The sequence below is a fragment of the Nyctereutes procyonoides genome, unplaced genomic scaffold, assembly GCF_905146905.1.
Source record: "Nyctereutes procyonoides isolate TBG_1078 unplaced genomic scaffold, NYPRO_anot_genome, whole genome shotgun sequence".
NCBI lineage: Eukaryota > Metazoa > Chordata > Mammalia > Carnivora > Canidae > Nyctereutes > Nyctereutes procyonoides.
This window is the reverse complement of record NW_026575159.1, coordinates 40669547-40683233: the sequence shown is the minus strand read 5'-3', so window position 1 is coordinate 40683233 and position 13687 is coordinate 40669547.

Sequence of the window (13687 nt, the reverse complement as noted above, 5' to 3'; positions counted from 1 at the left end):
GTCAATCTGGAAGAAATGGATGCTTTCCTAGAGATGTATAAACTACTAAAACTGAAACAGGAAGAAATAGAAAACCTTAACAGACCCATAACCAACAAGGAATGGAAATAGTAATAAAAAATCTCCCAACAAACAAGAGTCCAGGGCTGGATGGCTTCCCAGGGAAATGCTAGGAAATATTTATTTATTTATTTATTTATTTATTTATTTATTTATTTATTTATTTTAAAGATTTTATTTATTTTTTTGAGAGATAGAGATAGGGAGATGGGGAAAGGGAGAAGCAGGCTCCTTGCTGAGCAAGAAGCTTGATGTGGGGTTCAATCCCAGGACCCTGGGATCATGATCTGAGCTGAAGGCAGATGCTTAAGTGACTAAGCACCCAGGCACCCCTCTACCAAACATTTAGAGAAGAATTAATACCTATTCTTCTGAAGCTGTTTCAAAAGGTAGAAATTGAAGGAACACTTCCAAACTTGTTCTATAAGGCCTGCATTACCTTGATCCCCAAACCAGACAAAGACCCAACCAAAAAGAATTATAGACAAATATTCCTGATGAATATGGATGCCAAAATTCTCTCCAAGATCCTAGCCAATAGGATTCAAGAGTACATTAAAAGGATTATTCGACATGACCAAGTAGGATTTATTCCTGGACTGCAAGCCTGATTCAACATCCATAATTCAATCAATATGATACACTACATAAATAAAAGAAAGGACATGAACTATATGATCCTCTCAATAAAAACAGAAAGCATTTGACAGAGTACAGCATCGTTTCTTGATTAAAAATCTTCACAGTGTAGGGATAGAGGGAACATGCCTCAATATCATAAAAACCATATATGAAAATCCCACAGTGAATATCATTCTCAATGGGGAAAAGCTGCGAGCTTTTCCCCTAAGGTCCGAAATATGGCAGCAATGTCTACTCTCAGCACTGTTGTTCAATATAGTACTAGAAGTCCTAGCCTCAGCAAGCAGACAACAAAGAGAAATAAAGAGCACTTGAATTGACAAAGAAGTCAAACTCTCACTCTGCAGAAGACATGATACTTTATGTAGAAAATCCAAAAGGCCCCACCCCAAAACTGTGAGAACTTATACAGGAATTCATCAAAGTCACAGGATATAAAATCAATGCACAGAAATCAGTTGCATTTCTATACACTAACAATGAGACAGAAGGAAGAGAAATTGAGTCGATCCCATTTACAATTGCACCAAAAACCTAAAATACCTAGGAATAGACCTAACCAAAGAGATAAAGGATCTATACTCTAAAAACTACAAAATACTTATGAAAGAAATTGAGGAAGACACAAAGAAACAGAAAAACATTCCATGCTCATTCCATGCTCATGGATTTAACATAATTAAAATGTCTATGCTTCCTAGAGAATCTATATTCAATGCAATCCCTATCAAAATACCATCAACTTATTTCACAGAGCAGGAACAAATAATCCTAAAATTTATATGGAATAAGAAAAGATGCTGAATAGCCAAAGTAATGTTGAAAAAGAAAATCAAAGCAGGAGGCATCACAATCCCAGACTTCAAGTCTGTTACAAAGCTGTAATCATCAAGACAGTATGGTCCTGGCACAAAAACAGATACATAGATAAATGGAACAGAATAGAGAACCCAGAAATGAACCCTCAACTCTATGGTCAGCTAATCTTGGATAAAGCAGGAAAGAATATCCAGTGGAAAAAAAGGCAATCTCTTCAACAACTGGTGTTGGGAAAAATTGAACAGCCACATGCAGAAGAATGAAATGACCATGTCCTTACACCATACATAAAAATAGACTCAAAATGAATGAAAGACCTAAATGTAAGACAGGAATCCAACAAAATCCTAGAGCAAACACAAGCAGTAACGCATGTGACCTTGGCTGCAGCAACTTCTTGCTAGACATGTCTCCAAAGGCAAGGAAAAAAAGGTAAAAATGAACCATTTGGACTTCATCAAGAAAAAAAGCTTTTGCACAGCAAAGGAAACAGTTGGCAAAACCAAAAGACAACTGACAGGATTGGAGAAGATATTTACAAATGTCTTATCAGATAAAGGGCTAGTTTCCAATATCTATAAAGAACTTATCAAAATCAACATCCAAAGAACAAGTAATCCAATCAAGAACTGGGCAGAAGACATGAACAGACATTTCTCCAAAGAAAATATACAAATGGCCAAAAGACATGAAAAAAATGCTCAACATCCTCAGCAACAAGGAAGTACAAATCAAAACCACAATAAGAAACCACCTCACACCTGTGAGAATGGCTAAAATTAACAAGTCAAGAAATGACAGATGTTGGCAAGGATGCAGAGAAAGGGTGCATCCACTCTAGAAAAGAGTATGGAGGTTCCTCGAAACATTGAAAATAGAGCTACCCTATGACCCATCGATTGCACTTCTGAGTATTTATCCCAAAGATACAAAAGCAATGATCCAAAGGGGCACCTGCACCCTAATGTTATAGCAACAATGTCCACAATAGCCAAACCATGGAAAGAGCCCAGATGGTTATCGACAGATGAATGGATAAGGATGTGGCATATCTATAATATCTATACATGGAATACTACCCAGCCTTAAAAATCAATCAATCTATCAATCAATCAATCTTGGCATTTGCAATGACATGGATGGAATTAGTGTGCATTACGCGAGGCGCAATAAGTCAAACAGAGGAAGACAATTATCATATGATCTCACTCATATTTGGAACTTAAGAAATAAATCAGAGGATCAAAGGGGAAGAGAGGAAAAAATAAAACAAGATGAAATCAGAGAGGGAGACAAACCATAAGAGATTCTGAATCATAGGAAACAAAGTGAGGGCTGCTGGAGGGTAGAGGGGGTGAGGAGGTGGAGTAAGTGGGTGATGGACATTAAGGAGGGCACATGAAGTATTGAGCACAGGGTATTATATAAGACCGATGAATCACTGATCTCCACTTCTGAAACCAACAATACATTGTATGTTAATTAATTGAATTAAAAAAAACAAATAAAAATAAATAAAATAAATTTCCGTAAGAGAAAGCAATCACTAACAGGAGTTATTTTGAGGCAAAGATATAGATTGGGAAAGTGAAAAATGGGCGAGATAGTAGAAGAAATATTTTCACTCTGTACCTTTCTTGGGTATTTTGTTTTTTTTTTGTTTGTTTGTTTGTTTTAAGATTTAATTTATTTATTCATGAGAATACACAGAGAGGAGAGAGAGAAGAGAGGCAGAGACACAGGCAGAGGGAGAAGCAGGCTCCATGCAGGGAGCCCGACATGGGACTTGATCCTGGGTCTCCAGGATCAGGCCCTGGGTTATAGGCGGCGCTAAACCGCTGAGCCACCAGGGCTGCCCCGTTTGTTTGTTTTTAAGATTTTATTTATTTATTCATGAGAGACACAGAGAGAGAGGTAGAGACACAGGCAGAGGAAGTGCTTCTTAAGCAGGCTCCATGCAGGGAGCCCGATGTGGGGACTCCATCCCCGGTCTCCAGGATCAGGCCCTTGGCTGAAGGCAGGTGCCCAACCGCTGAGCCACCCGGGCTGCCCTATTTTGGGGTTTTGGATCATTGAAATGTGTTACATATTTTAAAAATTGTGAATAAATTAATAAAAAAAATACTAAATACAATAGATGAACTACCTGAACAAATATTTCTAGGCTCACAAACTAATTCCTTATTAAGAATCTTTTCTTAAGTCAATTTAGAAAAATGTCATTCATAGAATAATTTTCAATAATTGCTATATTCTGAGGGATAAAGAACAACAATGTTCTGTAATCCTACCCAGCTATGTGTCTCTGACATGTGACAAAATAATGTCACTATGTCTGCTTCAACTAAAATTGGAACTTGTGACAATCCTATTGAATTATTAAAATAAAACAAAACAAAAAAACCTCACCAACAATAAAACTTTGCCACTATCATTAGTCATCATTTAAGATTTAAATTTTTAAGGATCTGTTGAAATAATTGTTATGTGTCAGTGCTGTTCTATCTCTGTCATGATTGCAATGCTGTTGACTTTTTAGACAATCTATGTCATCTAAAAGCTACTAAATCTATTTTAGGGTAAGGTAGTTGGAAATAATGCAAAAATTATAGAAAGCTCCTTATTGGGAAAAATAGTTCTTTAAGGTAGTTACATATGAAATCTCTGCAGAATACATGCTAAAAGGAAATATATATGTAGTGAGAGTAGGTCTCACCCCTAAAATAATACATATTTTAACTAGCAAAATTGTAATATTTTGTGACTCCATTCTTGTATTACTGGAAAAGAGAACAGAAATACAAAATTAACTCCAGTAATTTTTATAGCTAGAAAAAATTGTTTTCTTCTGTTTCATGGACTAGGTGGTATAACTAAAATATTATTTTTGGGCTGCTCTAAAAGTGCAATTTCTGCTGTGATTGTGTTGTGTCCAGTCATCAGACAGAAGTACAGTGTTTAACTTTTGGATAATACAAAGCCACACTCATCTTGAATCCTGGTTATTACTTCCAAATAGGAAATTAAAGTGTAGGAAAATCTAATGGGGAATCAAATTAATATTACTAAATTGGAAACATGATCATTAAATATCTTAAAATGAGAATAATCTTGCTTCCTTAATAAAACCTTTCATTCATTTTAATAAGTCACACCAGTTGTTCATAAATAGGCTTTTTCAAAATCCATTTTTTGTTTGTCTCTTAAGAACATCATTTTTTGGAATTGGTTTTGCCATGCATCAAAGATATGATTACCTGGTATTTGAAAATGTTCTTTTGGAAGACTTCTATAAATTCACATCATGAGTTTTGTTTCATCTTGTTTTTAATCTCAACTCAAATTTTTTAATTACTGTCTAAAATTAATCTATATTCCCCATTCAAATATATGATAATTAACTGGGATGAAATTATGTGTAATATTAGTTGCTGTCAGATACAACTTCAAATTTCAGTACATAGTATAAACCAAAGTAAATTATCCTCTTCAAATTAATGTATCTTCAGTTTACATTGACAATAATATAAAAACTAAAGCAGCCATTTAAACCAAAGAAAGCTGCAGAGCATATTATTGGATGTGAGGTGTAAATGAAGACTGAAAAAAAATAGATGAATGAGTTTGCAATTCTTTATGTGACTGCTCAATGCTTCTGCTTTTAAATTAACACTCTAATTATCCTGTTTATAAATCTGCTTATATGATATATATGTTTCTAGTGTATTCAATATCTAATTACAGTGCTTGTTAATAGAAGTGTATTTTATATGTTAACATATTTCTTTTCTTGAAATAGTAATTGCAGAAGCTATAGCAAGCCATTGCTATCCTATCAGAATAGATGAATCTTAATATCCTCTGAACAGAGGAAAAAAGTACAATATATTAGAACAGAAGCACTGGATCATTAAAATAAATAACTTGTATAAGCAACTGTAATGTGAAAATTTTAATAGTCACATCAGATATTTTCCCACTCATTTGTACCATCTAGGAATTCATTCAACATATTCACCAAAGAAATATAAAGGGTATAAATATAATGTTTCTAATCAATATATCATATGATTAATCAATATAATTTATAAATGATTTTTACCTATTTTTCCAGTAAAACTCTTTTAAGTTTTTGCTGCTATTGGAAGAGAAGACAAGTAAAACTTATCAAGACAATAAATGACAAGATAACCAGTAACATTGCTTATTATAGAAAATCACTTAAACAACAAAAAGAAAAAAACAAAACAAAACAAAACACATACACACAAAAATCTCCAAAATCTCTTGTATGAAATGGTGATGGGGGCATGTCAAACAGGTTGTACTACTTTTTTTTTGTTTCTCACATCATAACTTTAAGAGTCTATTTTCATGATTGACCAAATTTTTAAAGAAAGATTTTATTTATTTATTTATTTGAGAGAGAGAGAGAGAGCATAGGAGAAAGAGATTGTTCACAAAACTAGCAGGGGCAAGGGGTAGAGGGAGAAGCAGTCTCCCCATGAGCAGGGAATCCGATGTGAGGCTCTATCCCCGGCCCCTGAGATCACGTCCTGAGCTGAAGGCAGATGCTTAACTGACTGAGCCACCGAGTTCAATTGGCTAAAACGATTTTAATGAAAAAAAGAAAAAAAAATCCTAGCTCTAAGGCAGTAAAATTATAAGGCACAAAATTATCCAACACGATCACCTAGAACAATTGTTCAATGACTTCTGATTTTGTTCCCTACCAGGGACATTTGTTGATGTTTGGAAATAATTTTTATTGTCACCGCTTGTGGGGGGAGGCAAACTGACAAAGACTACTTCTTTGATCATACTTTAGTAAGGCTTCTTTAAGTCTTCTCAACTAGACCTCTATCTTGGTGTTCTTCATCCTTGGCTTGCTGAGCCTAGCTAAATAAAGAATCCTGATAAGTTAGTTTTTTTTTTATTTTTATTTATTTGTTTATGATAGTCACACAGAGAGACAGAGAGAGAGGCAGAGACATAGGCAGAGGGAGAAGTAGGCTCCATGCACCGGGAGCCCGAAGTGGGATTCAATCCCGGGTCTCCAGTATCGCACCCTGGGCCAAAGGCAGGTGCTAAACCACTGCGCCACCCAGGGATCCCCTGATAAGTTAGTTTTTATCAAGAACTCCACCACTGAACCCTTGATGTTTGAACAAATTCTCCACCCTCACTCTTGATTTCTAATTCCTTAGCCTGCCTTTAGCAAGAATCTTTTAAAGCCAGTTTAGCAAGTATTCCATTTTCTGTGGTATTTAATGAAGTTCCTTTTACTAATATTTGGGTTCTTTTGAAAGTAGCCTCCACTCCCAGCATGGAATCCAATGTGAGGTTTGAACTCACAACCTGAGGTCACAACTTGAGCTGAGGTGCAGTTGGATGCTTAACCAACTGAGCCACCTAGGCACCTCCCTTTCAATAAATTTCTTCTACTGATCTCACTATGTTCTTTAGCTATAATCCTCAGCTGTTTTTGTTCTATTCACACATGAGTTCAATCTCCCTCTTTTATGGCAATAGTCAACCTCTATTGTAATATACTTGAATAAAGCTCTTCCCATGATCTTTAACAAATTTTCATAGCAAAAAAACAAATTTTAACAACTGTCAGCATAATTTTTCTTTAACAAGATACTATTGGCATCTTGTGGGTGGAGGCCAGCAATACTGCAAAACATCCTATGATGCACAAGACAACTTCCAAACAAAATTATCCAGCCCTAAATGTCAATAGCACATGACTGAGCACCCCGACTCTAGAGAGATATCAGAATGCCTGACATACATATGATCAAAGGTGATCTTTTTTATGCCTATCTTCAGTAAAAGTATTAAGCCAATTTGAATGAGAATTGCACTTTCTTTTTAAGTTTTGCCTGTATTAGTAGCTCATACTTTGAACTAGAATTTGGGAAATTTGTAGGAAGGAAAGCTGTTGGACCTAGCCTAACAAAGTGGTGGTGCTTTGGGAATCAACAGGTATGCATCTTAATATAAGTGAATATAAGTTTGACTTTTCTGAGTGTTGGGATCCTCTACAGGCTGATAGAAATCACACTAGCAAGAACATTCCTTCAGTTCTTGGCAATGTCTCTACACAGACTTAAAAGAGTGACACTACTTAGAAGCAGAAGTAGTAATAGTGGACTGCTCATACCAAGTTCTCTCTAAGTCAAACACTAGAATGACCATTTGAATACTGAAGAAATCCCTAGAATGTTAATATAGTTCCAGCAAGGTCTTCAAGAGATGGGTGACTCTTGAACTTCCTGCTAACAAGACAAGTGTGAACTCAGGCAGACAACTGGAAAATTAATCTAAGAGAGTTAATGAGAATGAACAACTAAATATAACTCTATGATGTGTCAACTCTTCAATTGCATTCAGTTGTGTTAATGTTACAATAGCGAGGAAAGATTAATAGTTCCAGAGAGCTTAAGAGGATAAAAGACATGGAAATAAATAATATATGTAAAGTCTGACTTAGTTCAATTCTAGAGAAATGTGAGTCTTCCACAAAACAGCACTGATCACTATTATCCTATTTTTCTTTTAAAGATGTTCAAATGCAAGTTACCAAGAACAGGAAGGAAATGATATGCCAAGGTATAAAGATTGAGTTGAGAAAAATGCAATAGAAATAGAGATAGAATATACATCCAGCTCAGTATAATGCTTATACAGATTGGATCTAGGTCTCTCTAATAAATAAATAAAATTAAAAAAAAAGAAGATATCAGGTTGTTTGTCAGACTTTGGAAGATTGTGAACATCACTGAATGCCAAGTCCCTTAAACTTTCAGCGTTTTAACATCTTACTCTTTGCTTCAGGAAAATGGAAATATTACAAGTCTCTATTTACATAGTCATTTTTGGTCCTTTTCTTGGTTTTGTTAAGACAATTTTTTTAGAAAGCAAAGTAGAGGAAACAGTACAGAGATTTTCCGTATACTCTGTGCCCCCACCCAAGTATAGCCTCTCTCATTATCAATATCCCCCATGAGGGTAGTACATTTGTTACAATCAATGAACTCACACTAACACATCATAATCATTTAAGTCTATAGCATGCATTAGAGTTCATTCTTGATATTGTACATTCTACAGATTTGGACAAACCTGTAATGACGTGTATCCATCATTACGGTATCATACAGAGTACTTTCACTGCCCTAAAAAATCCTGTTTTCTACCTATTCATCCCTCCCCACCCCACCCCCAATCTCCCTCTGGAAACTACTGTTCTTCTTTTTCTTTTTAAAGATTTATTTGTGTGTGAGAGAGGGGGAGAGTGGGCAGGGACAGAAGGAGAGGGAGAGAAAGAATCCCGCGCAGACACCTCCCCACCCATCACCCTGCGCTGAGCATAGAGCCCAACAGGGCTTGATCTCACGATCCTGGGATCATGACCTGAACTGAAATCAAGAGTTGAATGCTTAAACAAATGAGCCACATAAGTGTTCCTACCATTGTTCTTTTTTACTGTGTCCATAGTTTTGCCTTTTCCAGAATGCCGTGTAGTTGGAATCATACAGTATGTAGGCTTTTCAGAATGACTTCTTTTACTTAGTATTATGCACGTAAGTTTCTCCCACATCTTTCTATGACTTAATAGTTCATTTCTTTCAGGTGCTAAATAATATTCCATTGTCTAGATGTACCAGAGTTTATTTATTCATCTCTTTCTCTTTTAATGTGATATTCTCCATTTATAGAACTCCCCTTCCTAATCCTTTCCTCCAGACACTTAGACCTACGGTGACCATTTTCTGAAAATGAACCTAAATACCCATACTTTCAGGTGAGTACAGCATCTTTTTTCTTTCTTCCTGGAAGTCCCTGTGCTCATTATGTTTATCACCCTTCTTTGTAATTGTTTGTTTACTTATCTGTGAGGACTTTTCTCTTTCACTAACCTCATAGTTTCTGGTACAGTGCTTTACACCCAGGGGAAGTCAATAAGTATTCCTGACTGACTCTTTGCTTAACAGCTTTAGGTAAAATAATTACCTTCAGTAATTACAAACACACCCACACAAAGCAAATGCTGAAAGGCAAGGCAAAAAAAAAAAAAAAAAAAAGCGGCAAAAAAACTTACATTGTTAAGGCAAAGAATGAAGGTAAAGACTTTTCTCCAATATTTATTGTAGATAATATTTATGTAGAAACATAAAATACTTTTTTTAAAAACCAATCATCAAGACTCACTATTTATTTAATATAGGTTAGGAATGTATCATTTTGGCCTAAAGCACACAATGCAACACGTAAGCATTCTGGAAACTGCTTCATCTAAAATCCGGACTATGCCGTTATTAGTAAGTTACTTTACTTTCTCTGCCTGAGTTTCCTTTTCCAAAACAAAATCAAATTTAAAAAAGCGGGGGGGGGGGGGAATAATAAAACAAACAAAACCCTTCAAAGTCTGTGTTAAAAATTAAGTGAATTATTAAATGCAAAGTGCTTACACATATGTCTTGCAAGTATATAAGCATTCAATAAGTGTTAGCTCTTGTTTTCTTATAAGAATATATTTTAGATTAAGGCATTTGTTTACCAGTTTCAGGCTATAGGCACTGTTTATAATATCAAATGTAATATTGACAAGTGTTGATCCAGTCTTCTTTATGAGGCCACATTAAAAATAATAATGATAATAAGTACAGATAGATATGCCAAGTATTTTCAATTTGTCCTTCCATATTTACACTCTACTCCTCTATACTTTTTATAAAACACATCCTTTGGCCTTCAATTTTCCTTTATCTTTATTTTTATTTATTTTTGTCCCTGGAAGGACAAAAAAAGTAGAAGGGAGAAAAGTGAAGTTGAGTATTATTTCTCTAACCTCATTCGTGATATATCACTATGTATTAGCAAGATCATTAAAGGTCACAGCTCCTATTGGGAAGTTCTCTACAAAACCCAGATATTTCCTCTGGGTTCTGGCAACTTTTTTTCCTGGTGTAATAAAATACCATAAACTTAGAAGCTTCAAATGACACAAATGTGTTGTCTTACTATACTGCAGATCAGGTTTGAGAAGGTTAAAATCATGGAACCAACAAGGCTGCATTCCATTTCATTTTCTTTTACAGTTCCTAGAGGCCTGTAGCCCTTCCTTCTGTTTCAAAATCCAACAATGTTTTGGCATAATCATTTCTCCCTCTTACTATAGCCATTGAAGTTTCTCTGCTATAAAGGAGATTGAACCCACTTGAGTAATGCAAGATAATCTCACCTTTTGAGAGAGTCCTTATATTAATCACATCGGCAAAGTCCCTTTCACTGTGTAAGATAAAAGTTTCCAAGGATTACAATGTGGATATCTTTTAGGGTCCTTTTTTCTACCCCCACTATTCTAGAGTGATTGATCCAACCATCCTCAGCTGTTGTGAGCCCTAAAATACTACAGCATCTCTTGATGTTTTCCTTAACTCTGACCACACATTTACAAATAAAATCCTTATTAACAATCCATTTTGAGAGTGCAAGGATACTGACAGTCCCACAAAAATATTGGAGAAAGGGTATCAGTAAAAAAAAAAAAAAGCTCTTTTAGAAGACTGTGAGCCAATGTAGAATTGGTAGTAAGTAGGAAGCAAAAACCTAAAGGAGTTTCAGAAAGAGACAACCATGTGAAACAAGAAAAATACTCTTGAAGAATTCCTGAGTAACTTGGAGGAACATGGGAACCATGGACCATGAAAGATGAAGGTGAAGCGACCATTTGAAAATAGATGTGTTGAGTAATCTCCTGCATAATACATTACTACATTAACTGCTTCCAGGAAGAACAATTGAGGGTTTTGTTTGTTTGTTTTGTTTTGTTTTAGAAACATTGAATGGGCAACATTCTGAATTCCTGGGAACATAAAAAAGAGGGCAGGAGTCAAAGGCTGTAGTTTTGTTTTCTCAGGAAATAGTTACTCAGCCAACCAGCCTTGCCCTGATCCTAAAGCCCTAACAGGTAGGACTGTAATTCTCAGTGTTGAAAATTGCAGAATTCATCTTGAAAGACTATACCTATATTAAAGACCAGTATATACTGACATTTTAGGTCTTTTCCAACAAAATGGCCTTCCCATTACCTGCTTATCTATGAGATTCAAATAGCCTCATTCTTAACACACGGAATGTCATTGACCATGTTAGAGGATGAGATAAACACCAACAATAATGGAATAATTTGAAAGTTGACCAGCTAAAGAACAGCAACAACAACAAAAATCCTTTAGAATAGTTTTTTTTTTAATTCTTAAGTACGTACAAAATCTAAAATAAATTATAATACAAACAATGAAATTTCCCAGGAAAATAGAATAGAAACAAGAATGGAAAAAAAAAAAAAACTTAGAACATCACCCAAGACAGTTTAATAATAGCCTAATAAAAATTTCAGATAAAAGAAAGAGAAAATAAAGGAGCAAATGGATTGAGGGCTGTCGCAGGAGTCCTGCCCACCGTTAGCAATGACCATGTGGTGGAAAGCCATGATGTTAGTCTAACTTGACCCCTGCTTCATGACCTTGCTGTGTTTTCTCTTTCTGTCTTCTCTTACTCCTGCATTTCTTGTAATCTGGCTCACCAGCTTTCACAACAATGCAGTGAGCTTCCTAGGACCCTTCTCATAAATTTCTGTTCTGCTTAGGTTAGCTAGATTTGTTTTTCTTCCTTGTAACTGAGATCAATGAATCATACAATTTATTACCCTTTTAGTACTATTTGGCTTTTAACTATGTGTGTGTAGTAATTTTAAATGAAAAAAAAAAAAAAAAGAAGAAAAAGAAGAATTACCCTGGAGAAAGACCTTATTTATAGCAAAATGGTAGGTAGTTGGAAATTTGTCCCCCCAAGTAGAAAATAACTTGTCTACTATTCATTTTGCAGAGAGAGGCATAGGTTTAGGCAGTGGTCATTTTTGAAACATCTATGCATCTGGCACTTGTATGAGGTAAAATATTATAATCATTAACAATTAGTATTTATTTATTAAACTATTTAAATAAATAAATATAATTTTTCATGATATTATAGAATATTCTTTAGTTTCTTTTTTCCTTCTCCCCCCCCCCAGGATTTAAATGCTCATTCTTTAAAAAAAAAAAACAACCCTGTTCTAACTAACATTTCTTCTTGTTTTATCTGCTGAGATAACTTGCCTTGTCTTTTTCAGTGGTAATGTGATTTTTTTCCCTAGAAGTTTGTTTTTGTATAAATAACAAATTCCTCTGCTCTGGGTAGGCATGATAAGGCAGGAATGAAATGATTAAAGTATTTAGATTTAAATAATCTCTCTCTTTCTTAATTTCCTTCTTTCTTCCTCCCTCCCTTTTTCTTCCCTCTCTCCCCACGTCCTCTCTCCTTTCTACCTTACACACACACACACACACACACACGCATACACACACACCCCTTCAGCATTTCTTTGTAATCCATTCTCATTGCTTTCTAATTCAGACTTTTTGTATAATTATGAACACTAATTTAGACTGTTATACAACAAATTTTATGCATCTAGAAAAATATGTGGATGTTTGAAAAGCTTGTTTTCTAAGTATTCATATCTATAATTAAAGTAAAAATAATTTCTTCTACTTATATACCTATAATATTTGTTGACTTTTCATATGAGCTAAAGCCTACTCTAGAATGTATTAATTCTGAAAAGTAAATAGAAAAATCAGATTGTGCTTTATTCAAATTATACTAAAAATGCCATATTTTAAAATCCTCAGCACAAGCTGCATAGCACCCCCCCCCTTTTTTTTGGTTCTCTGTGATTAGAATAAACATCTGAGCTATGTATAGCATTTTATGAGAGCGTATTATAATCAATCTAATCCCATTACACTTGGTAAACAAATTAGCCCTAAAATTGCTGAAATTTATCATAAATTCCAATAAATGTTCATGCATTATTTGCTCTGCTCTCCTTAAACATGTGTTGCTAAGCCCATTTTAGGCTTCCACATAAGGATTAGCCTTTCCAATCACACTGAAGGCCAGATTGCTTAACTACAGCACACAGTGTCATGCTACAGATAATCCATGCCCTTGATTAATGCTTTTATAATCAATTGCTGTCTGGAAGTGACTCCTTCCCATCACACTCTTCACAAAAAGAGCAGATGGTATTTAAAAGGTTATGGCA